Genomic DNA, 8,890 nt, shown 5'->3' with positions numbered 1-8,890 from the left:
GCAACAAAGGCTAGCTTGCTGGTATCTAAGTTATAATGAATGTATCCCAATTCAGAAGCCTTATTATCACAAGTTGTTCCACAATACTGAGGGGGAATGTTGTTTCTACACTGTTCATTTTATATAGTTCCCTATCCCATCATTGTAGAATAGCTATGAGAACAGTTGTTTCTTGCTTAACAAATGCCCTATGCCAGTTCTGAAGAAATAATTACATTTAGTAACGGAGGTGTGTTTTTCCTTAAGATTTTACTTCAGACACTGAGCTATGGAATGCATATGGATCCTTAGAACAAAACCACATCACTTGTACATCAGAGTAAGTGTCCAATCTTGGCATATCATTCAACTAATACTCACATTACAACACAACAGGCTTTTAAAATAAAAAGATTAAACAAAACCTTCCAGTGACTCTCCCCTTACAAAAGAATGAAAATTAATGATCTGACACATGAGCAGCATCAGTCCATTGAATGAAATGGATCTAATGGACTTGGATTTTCATATTATTCTTCGCTTTGCAGCTAACACAATGCATTCATTGACAGAAGGTTTCATAAAAACAGTGTTTTATTCTCAATTAAGTACAAAGAACTATTGGCTGCTCTCAATAGTTGTATTTTATGTTTATATTGTACAAATCTAGATATAGATAATGTGCAACAGAATCAGATTTCAATGGAGGTTTCTAATTCTTGCTCTGGATCAAATCTGATTTTTTTTCTTTCCTATCATTCCAACCTTTTTACAGCATGTCAAATCGTTTTACTTCCTATGAGCAGGATCCAGCAGTGTCATTCCATTGGTGGAATTACTTCCTTTGATAGCACCAAGAACAAATATTCTCATTCCTGCTCACAATTCTGTGTCTTCTCAAAACCTGCTTCAGAGTAAGTAATAAGTAATTTTGCTACGTAGCTGAAAATCTTTTTTATCATAAAATATTCCCAGCAGTTGGTGTTCTGTTTGAGCTGACCATCTAATTCTTTTGAGAAGATTAAAGCTAATGATATTCTTAGTATTTTCTTCCTGTGGTGGGTACACCATATAAGCCACCAATAGGACAGACAGACAGACAGACAGACAGACAGACAGACAGACAGATAGATAGATAGATAGATAGATAGATAGATAGATAGATAGATAGATAGATAGATAGATAGATAGATAGATAGATAGATAGATAGATAGATAGATAGATAGATAGATAGATAGATAGATAGATAGATAGATAGATAGATAGATAGATAGATAGATAGATAGATAGATAGATAGGAAAATGGTCACTTCCTGGTTGACAGATTACTTAAAAATCATTTATATAAGGGATCGAGTCAGAGGAGATCACTATGTAATCAATGACACTTCCTCCCCAACTAGCAAAGAAAATTATATTACCCGGTTTATCATTAGGGTGATTTCCGTTAAGGATGTAGAGATTGCATTTCATAACTATGTTATAAAAAGCTTTACCATAGTCATTGATCATGATGTCCTTTGATTCCCTTCCTGCATTTAGAGATGAAGACAGAGATTGCCAATTATACATAGATATATGTTGGATTCACTTGTTACTGAGTACCAACATTCATTTTCAGATAGTTTGCCAACTGCAGTTTATCCTGAATGATGGCACCTTATGCCTGGATAGCTTCAATGCACTCTACATGGGACTGCTTTCGAAAATAATTCAAAGGCTTTAGTTGGTACAGAAAGTCCCAACTCTGATGCTCAGCAGCTCACGGAGCTGGAGTCATATAAATACTATTATCTGTGATCTTCACTCACTGCTTATTTTTTTCCCAGGCTAATGCAAGTTTCTGAAGGTGATACAAGACTCTAAATGGTTGGGGTCCATATATTTGTTGATGCAACTTTTCTAGCATGTACCAACCTGATTTAGAGGTGAGCTTACCAAATAGCTCCATATTTGATTAATGCTTTAATGGTTGAAATCAACAACTCAGTCTGTGACATGCCATAATAGCCACATCTGTATTTCCATGGCTGCTGAAACAGCTCAACACATCAGATATTTTACCCACAGCTCTGAACTAGCCCTGTGGCTGGTCAACTCATTCTGATTTCCCTTGGAAGAAAATCCTACTAAGTTCAAGAAAGCTTATTCTCTAGGCACCATTCCTGATTGCTTCCTTGAATCAATTTAACACTCGTTAGTTCTTTCCAAGAAAATCTAGTTCTCAGTGAGGGAGACACAAAGATCTATAGCAGTGAATCCTCAGCTCTCCAAAAGTTTTGAAGCACAAAAAACAGCATGCTACTCTTGCACAGTGCTTAAGAAGAGAGCCACTTTCTGATATGAGTAAACTAAACACTTCTTCAACTCCATGGTATTAGGTATATGCATTAGATGTGTGTATTAGGCATACCTACCTGATTCACAAACTTTATTTGTAATACACATATTGAATGCTGCTTTTAAAGTGATGCAGCATGTGTTCACTGATCTAATACACCCTTTTAAAAAAAGTTTTGCTTCACTTTCTCAGCCCTTCCATGGAGCTGAGGAAATATTTAATTTGCCTATATCGAGAAGTGGCTCTCTTCACAATACTGGCAAATTTAAAGAGGAAGGCACGCTTTGGTTTGTTTCCAGCAATTACATGTGCTAGAAATGGAACAAAACAGAATGAGCTTACCTACACCAAAAACATAGAAGCCCCTGACAGGGATCAGAAGGGTGTGGGTAGCACCCACTCTGGGGGCTGGTTCACTCCAGCAAAGACTTCGTCTGATCACCATCTTTAGGAGCAAAACAGTCCATCTCTGCAGTAGATCAAACAGTTGTCTAAACACCCATGTAGTCAACTTCTTTTATTAACTGCAAACTTCCTACCCCCATCTTTGTTTAGGTCTCCCTTGGCCTCCCTTTTGCCCTGGAGAAGTTTTGGGGAACCTTGGGATTATTGAGGGAGAGCTTTTAAAAGTCGAAGATCACAACCAGATCAATAGTGACAGTCCTCATCACAGTGGCAGCAATTCTGTACTGATTTTTTAAAACTTTTAAAGGCCCTTGCCCACCCCATCCAAAGGCTCCCAAGAATTCCCTAGGCCAGACAGAACCTGGGAGGCCCTCAGAACCTAGAATGGGCAGATTGGAAGCTTTTAATTAATGCATGTTAAATGTTTTCCTTTGCCTGATCCAAGTTGCTCTGGGCACAAAGTTATGTAACAAGATTTTGCAATATCTTCTATGTCAGTGGTCCCCAACCTTGGGCCTCCAAAGGTTCTGGAACTTCAGCTCCCAGAAGTCCTGGCCAGCAGAGGTGGCGGTGAAGGCTTCTGGGAGTTGTAATCCAAGAACATCTGGAGGCCCAAGGTTGGGGACCACTGTTCTATGTGACAGCCCTAGAAGTGGGGCCTGGCAAGTGCCTGACAATGCCGACTAATTATGCTAATTCTATGGCTATATGTTTCATAGCACTCTTCCAACAGCACTCTGACATCCCACTCTCCCACCAGCTGCAGGAAATCTTACTTCGCAATGGAGGAGAGGAACATCTGTGACAGGCAGGGGTGGAACAATGGGTATGGAAGGCGCTACAGCTGAACACACACTTGCTTCTTTGAATCATTTCAAGAGAGATGCACGATACCCAAGTTGACAGTTGGCAAATCCAATTAGGAACCCTAGTGCACATACTGCCTGGACACGTTGGGTGTTCAAGACAGGCACTTTGTATAAGACAATAGCGTTCTCCATGTTTTTTTTTTCAAGCTGTGTATCTAATTAATGCACCATTTCTTTTTCATTTTTAAATCAGAAAGGAGCTTGTTGTGTTCTCAAGCATGTGAATAAACATGACCTTTCCTTTATCCTATGTCAGATGGTGATCTGCCATAAGTCCACAAATCCTAGACTCCTTTGGAATTAATAAATGCTGGTTAATTTAATTGGCAACAATTCTGGTCATGCCCTGAGCTGAAACATGTTGGCTTAGAAGCAGCTTCCCCACAATTTCAATGAAATGTGCTTCCAATAAATGTGCTGAGAACTGTATGATAAATGTGCCATTGATCAAGATAGGCTTCTCTGAACAGTTTCTATGACAAATTATAGTCCAGGCCTAATCCTCTCTTCATCCCTAAGGCATTTGTATGCTGTTGCCTTTTTTTATTCCATTGTTTCCTGACAACACATATTCTTAGACACTGGTTTTCTAAACTGATTTTAGGAGATTAGGCAAAAAATTAAGAAAGGGCATGCCTTCAGAATTCCAGGACAACACTTTATTTGCATAAAAATAAATAATGCTAGACTATTTCTTCTTCCTTGCATTACTCAAGGTATAATTGTAAATCATCCACTTCCATATACAGTGGTGCCTTGCAAGATGAATGTAATTCATTTCTATTGGAACCTCGCAAGACAAAAATAATTCATTCGTCTTGCGAGGCATCGGTCTTGCAAAAAAAAAAATCATCTTGTGAAGCATGGCCATAGAAGAAGTCATCTTGTGATCGCAAAACCCATTTGTCTTGCGAGTTTTTCATCCTGCGAAGCATTCATCTTGCAAGGCACCATTGTATTGCTACAGTCCAGACGGTGGGTATTCCCTGATTCAGCCCATGTATCCTAACTACACTTTGTCAGATGTGTAATCTAATTGGATTGTCATGTACTCCTCTTCATTGTGTAATCACTAGTCCTTGCATTTTTCAAAAAAAAAAAATGAATAACCTAGACTGTATTTTCCATAACACAAACAAGCATAAAGTCCATGAAATGAAGGATTTTTAACTTGCTGTACTCATTACTTTAGTTCTGTTGAGAAAACAGTTATATAATACATAGTGCATTGATTATTCCTGATTCACATCAGTATTTATCTTAAATGTAGTTACTGTGTTTTCAGTCGATAAATTCATCATAACCTTTTACCAACGCCTGGCAAATGCCAGCTTCTGCCCTTGCTACAGGAGGTGTTCACAGAAATAACATAAGAAAATTATTAACAGGGACCAACAAGCATGATTGGTTTATTACAGTGTTTTGCCATCTCTGGATCAAACAAGATCATATGTTTTGTTGTTTTTTCAGGGATGCATCTGCAAGCAGTAGAGTATATGTTGTAGCACATGTTTTTCATCACTTATGTACCTTGGATTTAGTGTGCTTTATTTTGTAACTGGTCATTGGAAGGGAAATGTGGTCTTAACGTGGTCTTAATCTGCAAATCTTCCAAGCAGCTTTATTATGGTATTTGGGCCACCTGGTGATAGCCACTGTATTATCTGAGCTTCTCAGTCTCACAAATTTGCTAATGCAGTGGTTCCCAACCTTGGGTCCTCATATGTTCTCAGACTGCAAGTCCCAGAAATCCTCATGCTGAAGGCTTCTGGGAATTTTAGTCAAAGAACATCTGGGGACCCAAGATTAGAAACCACTGTTCTAGTGCCTTTTATATCTATTATACTGATATTATTTTATGGTGCTGTTTTCTACTCTGGCTCTACCCTGCTTTTAATCTGTTCTTGGTTTCATTCTGTTTTAGATTATGTCTTCACATAGCATTTCTATATTTTAGTTTAAATTATTTTGCTTGTAAATTTCTCAGAGAATGTTTAGTATACATGGAGGGAAAGAGAACTAGTACAGACTGAGAGCAGGGTGAAAGCCAAGCTGAGCACAAATTAGCCACTCTGCTTTCGTATACATGTTTGCCCACATTGAAATGCTTAATCAGTACCATCACCATGATCTGATTTAGCTCTTTAGAAAGCACTGCTGCCATTCTGAATTTACAGTGGCTAGTCATGGGTCCAGGTAACAGGTAGGCAACAGTTAACAGGTAGTCAATATGATTAACTACATATCATGGCAACAATCAGTTTCCAGTATGCTCCCTATTTGACTGGATCTGCCCGTTTGATTAATCCAGGAAGTATATCATGCAATAGCTAGAAGAGGAAAGTGATGCAAAACCAGCAACAAGCAAAATGATCAGGTAAGACAGGATTTTTTAAAGGATATATTCTTCTCAGAAAAGTCTTTTTGAGTGAAAGAAAGAAAATCAAGGGAAGAGAAAATTTACTAGTTTTAATGCAAAAATCAAGACAAGTAAACATTCAGTGCAGTCTTCAGAAGTGATTCCTCATAAAGACAGATGCCTGACATATACAGTATTTGGTGGATATGAGTGAGCCAGCTGTACAAAATACTGGTCTCTGTGAGCTTCAGGTAAGCTATGCCTTCCTTTGCTGCTATGTCAGCTCCCAAAGGAAAGGATGCCTCATATATTTGGAAGCCATGACCTTAGATTAAGAAGAGTTTTCAAAAAATGCAAATCACTTAGCAGTCACACAAGTTCTCAGAGAATTCACAGAATAGATTTGGAACTGGAAAAATTCTCTTAAGTCTGAGATTTCTTTGGTGTTCAGACCAGGGAATTACTCACAATTGCCTTATTTGCTTATGCTGTTCACTACCATAAATATCCTATATTTAAGAGGTTTGGAGGGTGGTTTATGAAGGAGAGTACTTCACCCCAAAGTGTGAAGCACTCTTCCTCTCCCTAATCAGATTATGGACCACTTCTATATTTAGGAGATATTGGAGGTGGGGGATCATTTACACTTCGGCACCTTATAATTCAGAGCCGGTGTTATTTCAGCTGCCATGAGTTTATATCCTGAATATGCCAAAAAGCCAACTGAAGGACAAACATATGAGTCACTTTCCTGGGACAACTTCCTGAGGGAAAGCCATTTTAGGCTTTTTCAGCATAAATAAAAAACAGTCCTGTGACACCTTTAGGACTAGCAAATTTATTGTACTATAAGCTTTATGTACTAAAGTCCACAAAACAATAAATTGCCTCACTCCCAAAGTGCAACAAGAGTTTTCAGTCCAGTCTGCCTGTCCTGGAACTTCAGCTAGAGCAAAGAGACTGCTACAGCCAGTTTGCGGCTTGCCAGCTTTCCCCACCCCACTTCCCACCCCTACCGTTTGGTGATGGGACAATGAATGTTATGGAATGAGTAGCAGGCGTTAGCGAGGGGCGTTCAGGGTACTATGCATTCGTGTTTCTTGTATTACCTTTGCCACAACTTAGCTGGTGGTCTGGGGCATTAGAGTTGGATCCAGATGGTATGAGAGTAGCAGATAGAAGCCTGCTTGCCCAGCATGGTAAAGGAATAGTACAGGGAGCTGATGGGCCAGGGGCATGGCTCAGGGCCTGAGAGCCCTGTCCTGCCCTCAGGTGGCAGAGAATCATGGAGTGGCATATACACATACTCCTAGTCTTGGAGGAATCCTCAGCAGCTGCTGAGATGTATGGTGGTGCACACTCAGGGAGCCTGATACACAGGATCCAGTTCCTCAGTACTGAACAAGGACTGCTGCTGTAACCAATAAAGTTGTGGCCTTTTTTCTTTCCGAAGAATTGTATGTGTATGTAAGCTTAGGTCGCCCATGACCTTCTGAACAATAAGCTGGCAACTGACTTACCTTGAAAGCCCTATTAGGATCACTATAGTACCGACCTGAAAGCACATAACAGCAGCAACAAATATTTCTTTATTACTCCTGAAATTACGCCACTTTAATTTTTTTTAATTGAAAAATATGCTTAAAGCAATCCACCAGCAATTAGGAATGTTAATAACTTATTTGTAACATCAATATGTTACTTTTTTAAAAAAAAGAAAAGGTGATGAGTAGCAAATTAGTTTTAGGAAGTAATACTGCAAGCTCTGGATATACAGTTATTAAGTGACAGAAATAGTCTGTACTCTGCCCTTTAAAAGTTAACAGCTACAGGGGTTTCTCAAGCATTTGTGGCTTGCTGAAATGAGCACTGTTGAGAATGCAACTCATATATGATACCTACCTACCTATGTAATGAAATCTCCAAGTATTGCAAAATAATGAAGTACCTTCACTCTGGGCTAACTCTCCAGAAGTATAAAAGTTTGCAAATAGAAATTTGTTTTTTAAAAAAGGAGACAGGAGCAATTGTGAGCCAAACCATTTTACCTATTTTATTACTGTTAAGCTCTGCAGAGCCCTTGGTCAACAGTGGAATGAAACATTGTCCCTGGAATCCTATCAGTAAAATGAATAAAACTCTTAAGATTCTAGTTCAACTTCCAAGCAAGCACAAAAGGGTGGACAGTGGAAGACAGCAGCATTTCCTCTACCATTGGCACCACTGAGAATGGGTGGGGATATTTTGTAACCTACACTTTGAAATATTTTTCCTTTGATTTCCAGATGCCATGGGAAACACATCCTGTACGGGACAGAAGCAACTCATTGTCAACTAGACCAGCCTTTCCCAAGGTGACATTCTCCAAATGTGTGCGACTGCCATTTCCATCATCTCTGACCCGCATGCCCAAAGACTGGACCAACTTTGGTTGAACAGTCCAAGAAACTGTGGAGAGTACCAAGTTAGCAAAGACTTTGATAGATTAACAGAATGCAAATTATGTGTGTCCTTGCAAGGTTTGTTTAGTAGGTTCTATTAATGGGCTTTTAAATAAGAGCATTAAAATTTTTATTTCAGGGCTTTTTTTGATGAGGTGTTGCGTGAAGGGTCAAATGAGTAAAGCATTTGCAAAACTTCACAAGGTGATATCTTCTCCATATGTGCGCAAACAGCTCTGACCTGGCTAAACAGTGCTTTAAAAGGCTAGCTGCTTTGTCAGACTTTCAAACGCACTCCTCAAACTGGATCCGACCACATGCTTAAAATTCCTGGCAATGAAAATATAGAACTGAAAAAGAAACCCCATCCAGGAAAAAAAAGTCATGGAAAAATCCTGACAGCAGTCATTGGTAAACATTGCGAAATAGTGTTTTGGACAAATAAACTGCGGACATCAGTATCAGGCAGCATACCATTCTCTTATCTGATGCCTT

The 8,890-nt window shown here is 39.1% G+C and overlaps 1 long non-coding RNA gene across 1 annotated transcript; it reads left to right on the top strand.

The window, feature by feature from the left end:
• Positions 1 to 643: 643 nt before the first annotated feature.
• On the top strand, positions 644 to 8,537 carry LOC110076996 (uncharacterized). Its single transcript, XR_002300218.3, has 4 exons — positions 644 to 893; positions 1,810 to 1,908; positions 5,907 to 5,972; positions 8,240 to 8,537. It is a non-coding gene; the product is annotated as an uncharacterized LOC110076996 (long non-coding RNA).
• Positions 8,538 to 8,890: the final 353 nt, after the last annotated feature.

The sequence above is a fragment of the Pogona vitticeps genome, chromosome 3 (genome assembly GCF_051106095.1).
Source record: "Pogona vitticeps strain Pit_001003342236 chromosome 3, PviZW2.1, whole genome shotgun sequence".
NCBI classification, from domain to species: Eukaryota; Metazoa; Chordata; class Lepidosauria; order Squamata; family Agamidae; genus Pogona; species Pogona vitticeps.
The sequence above is the reverse complement of the archived record's forward strand: the minus strand, read 5'-3'. Positions and strand labels throughout refer to the sequence as shown.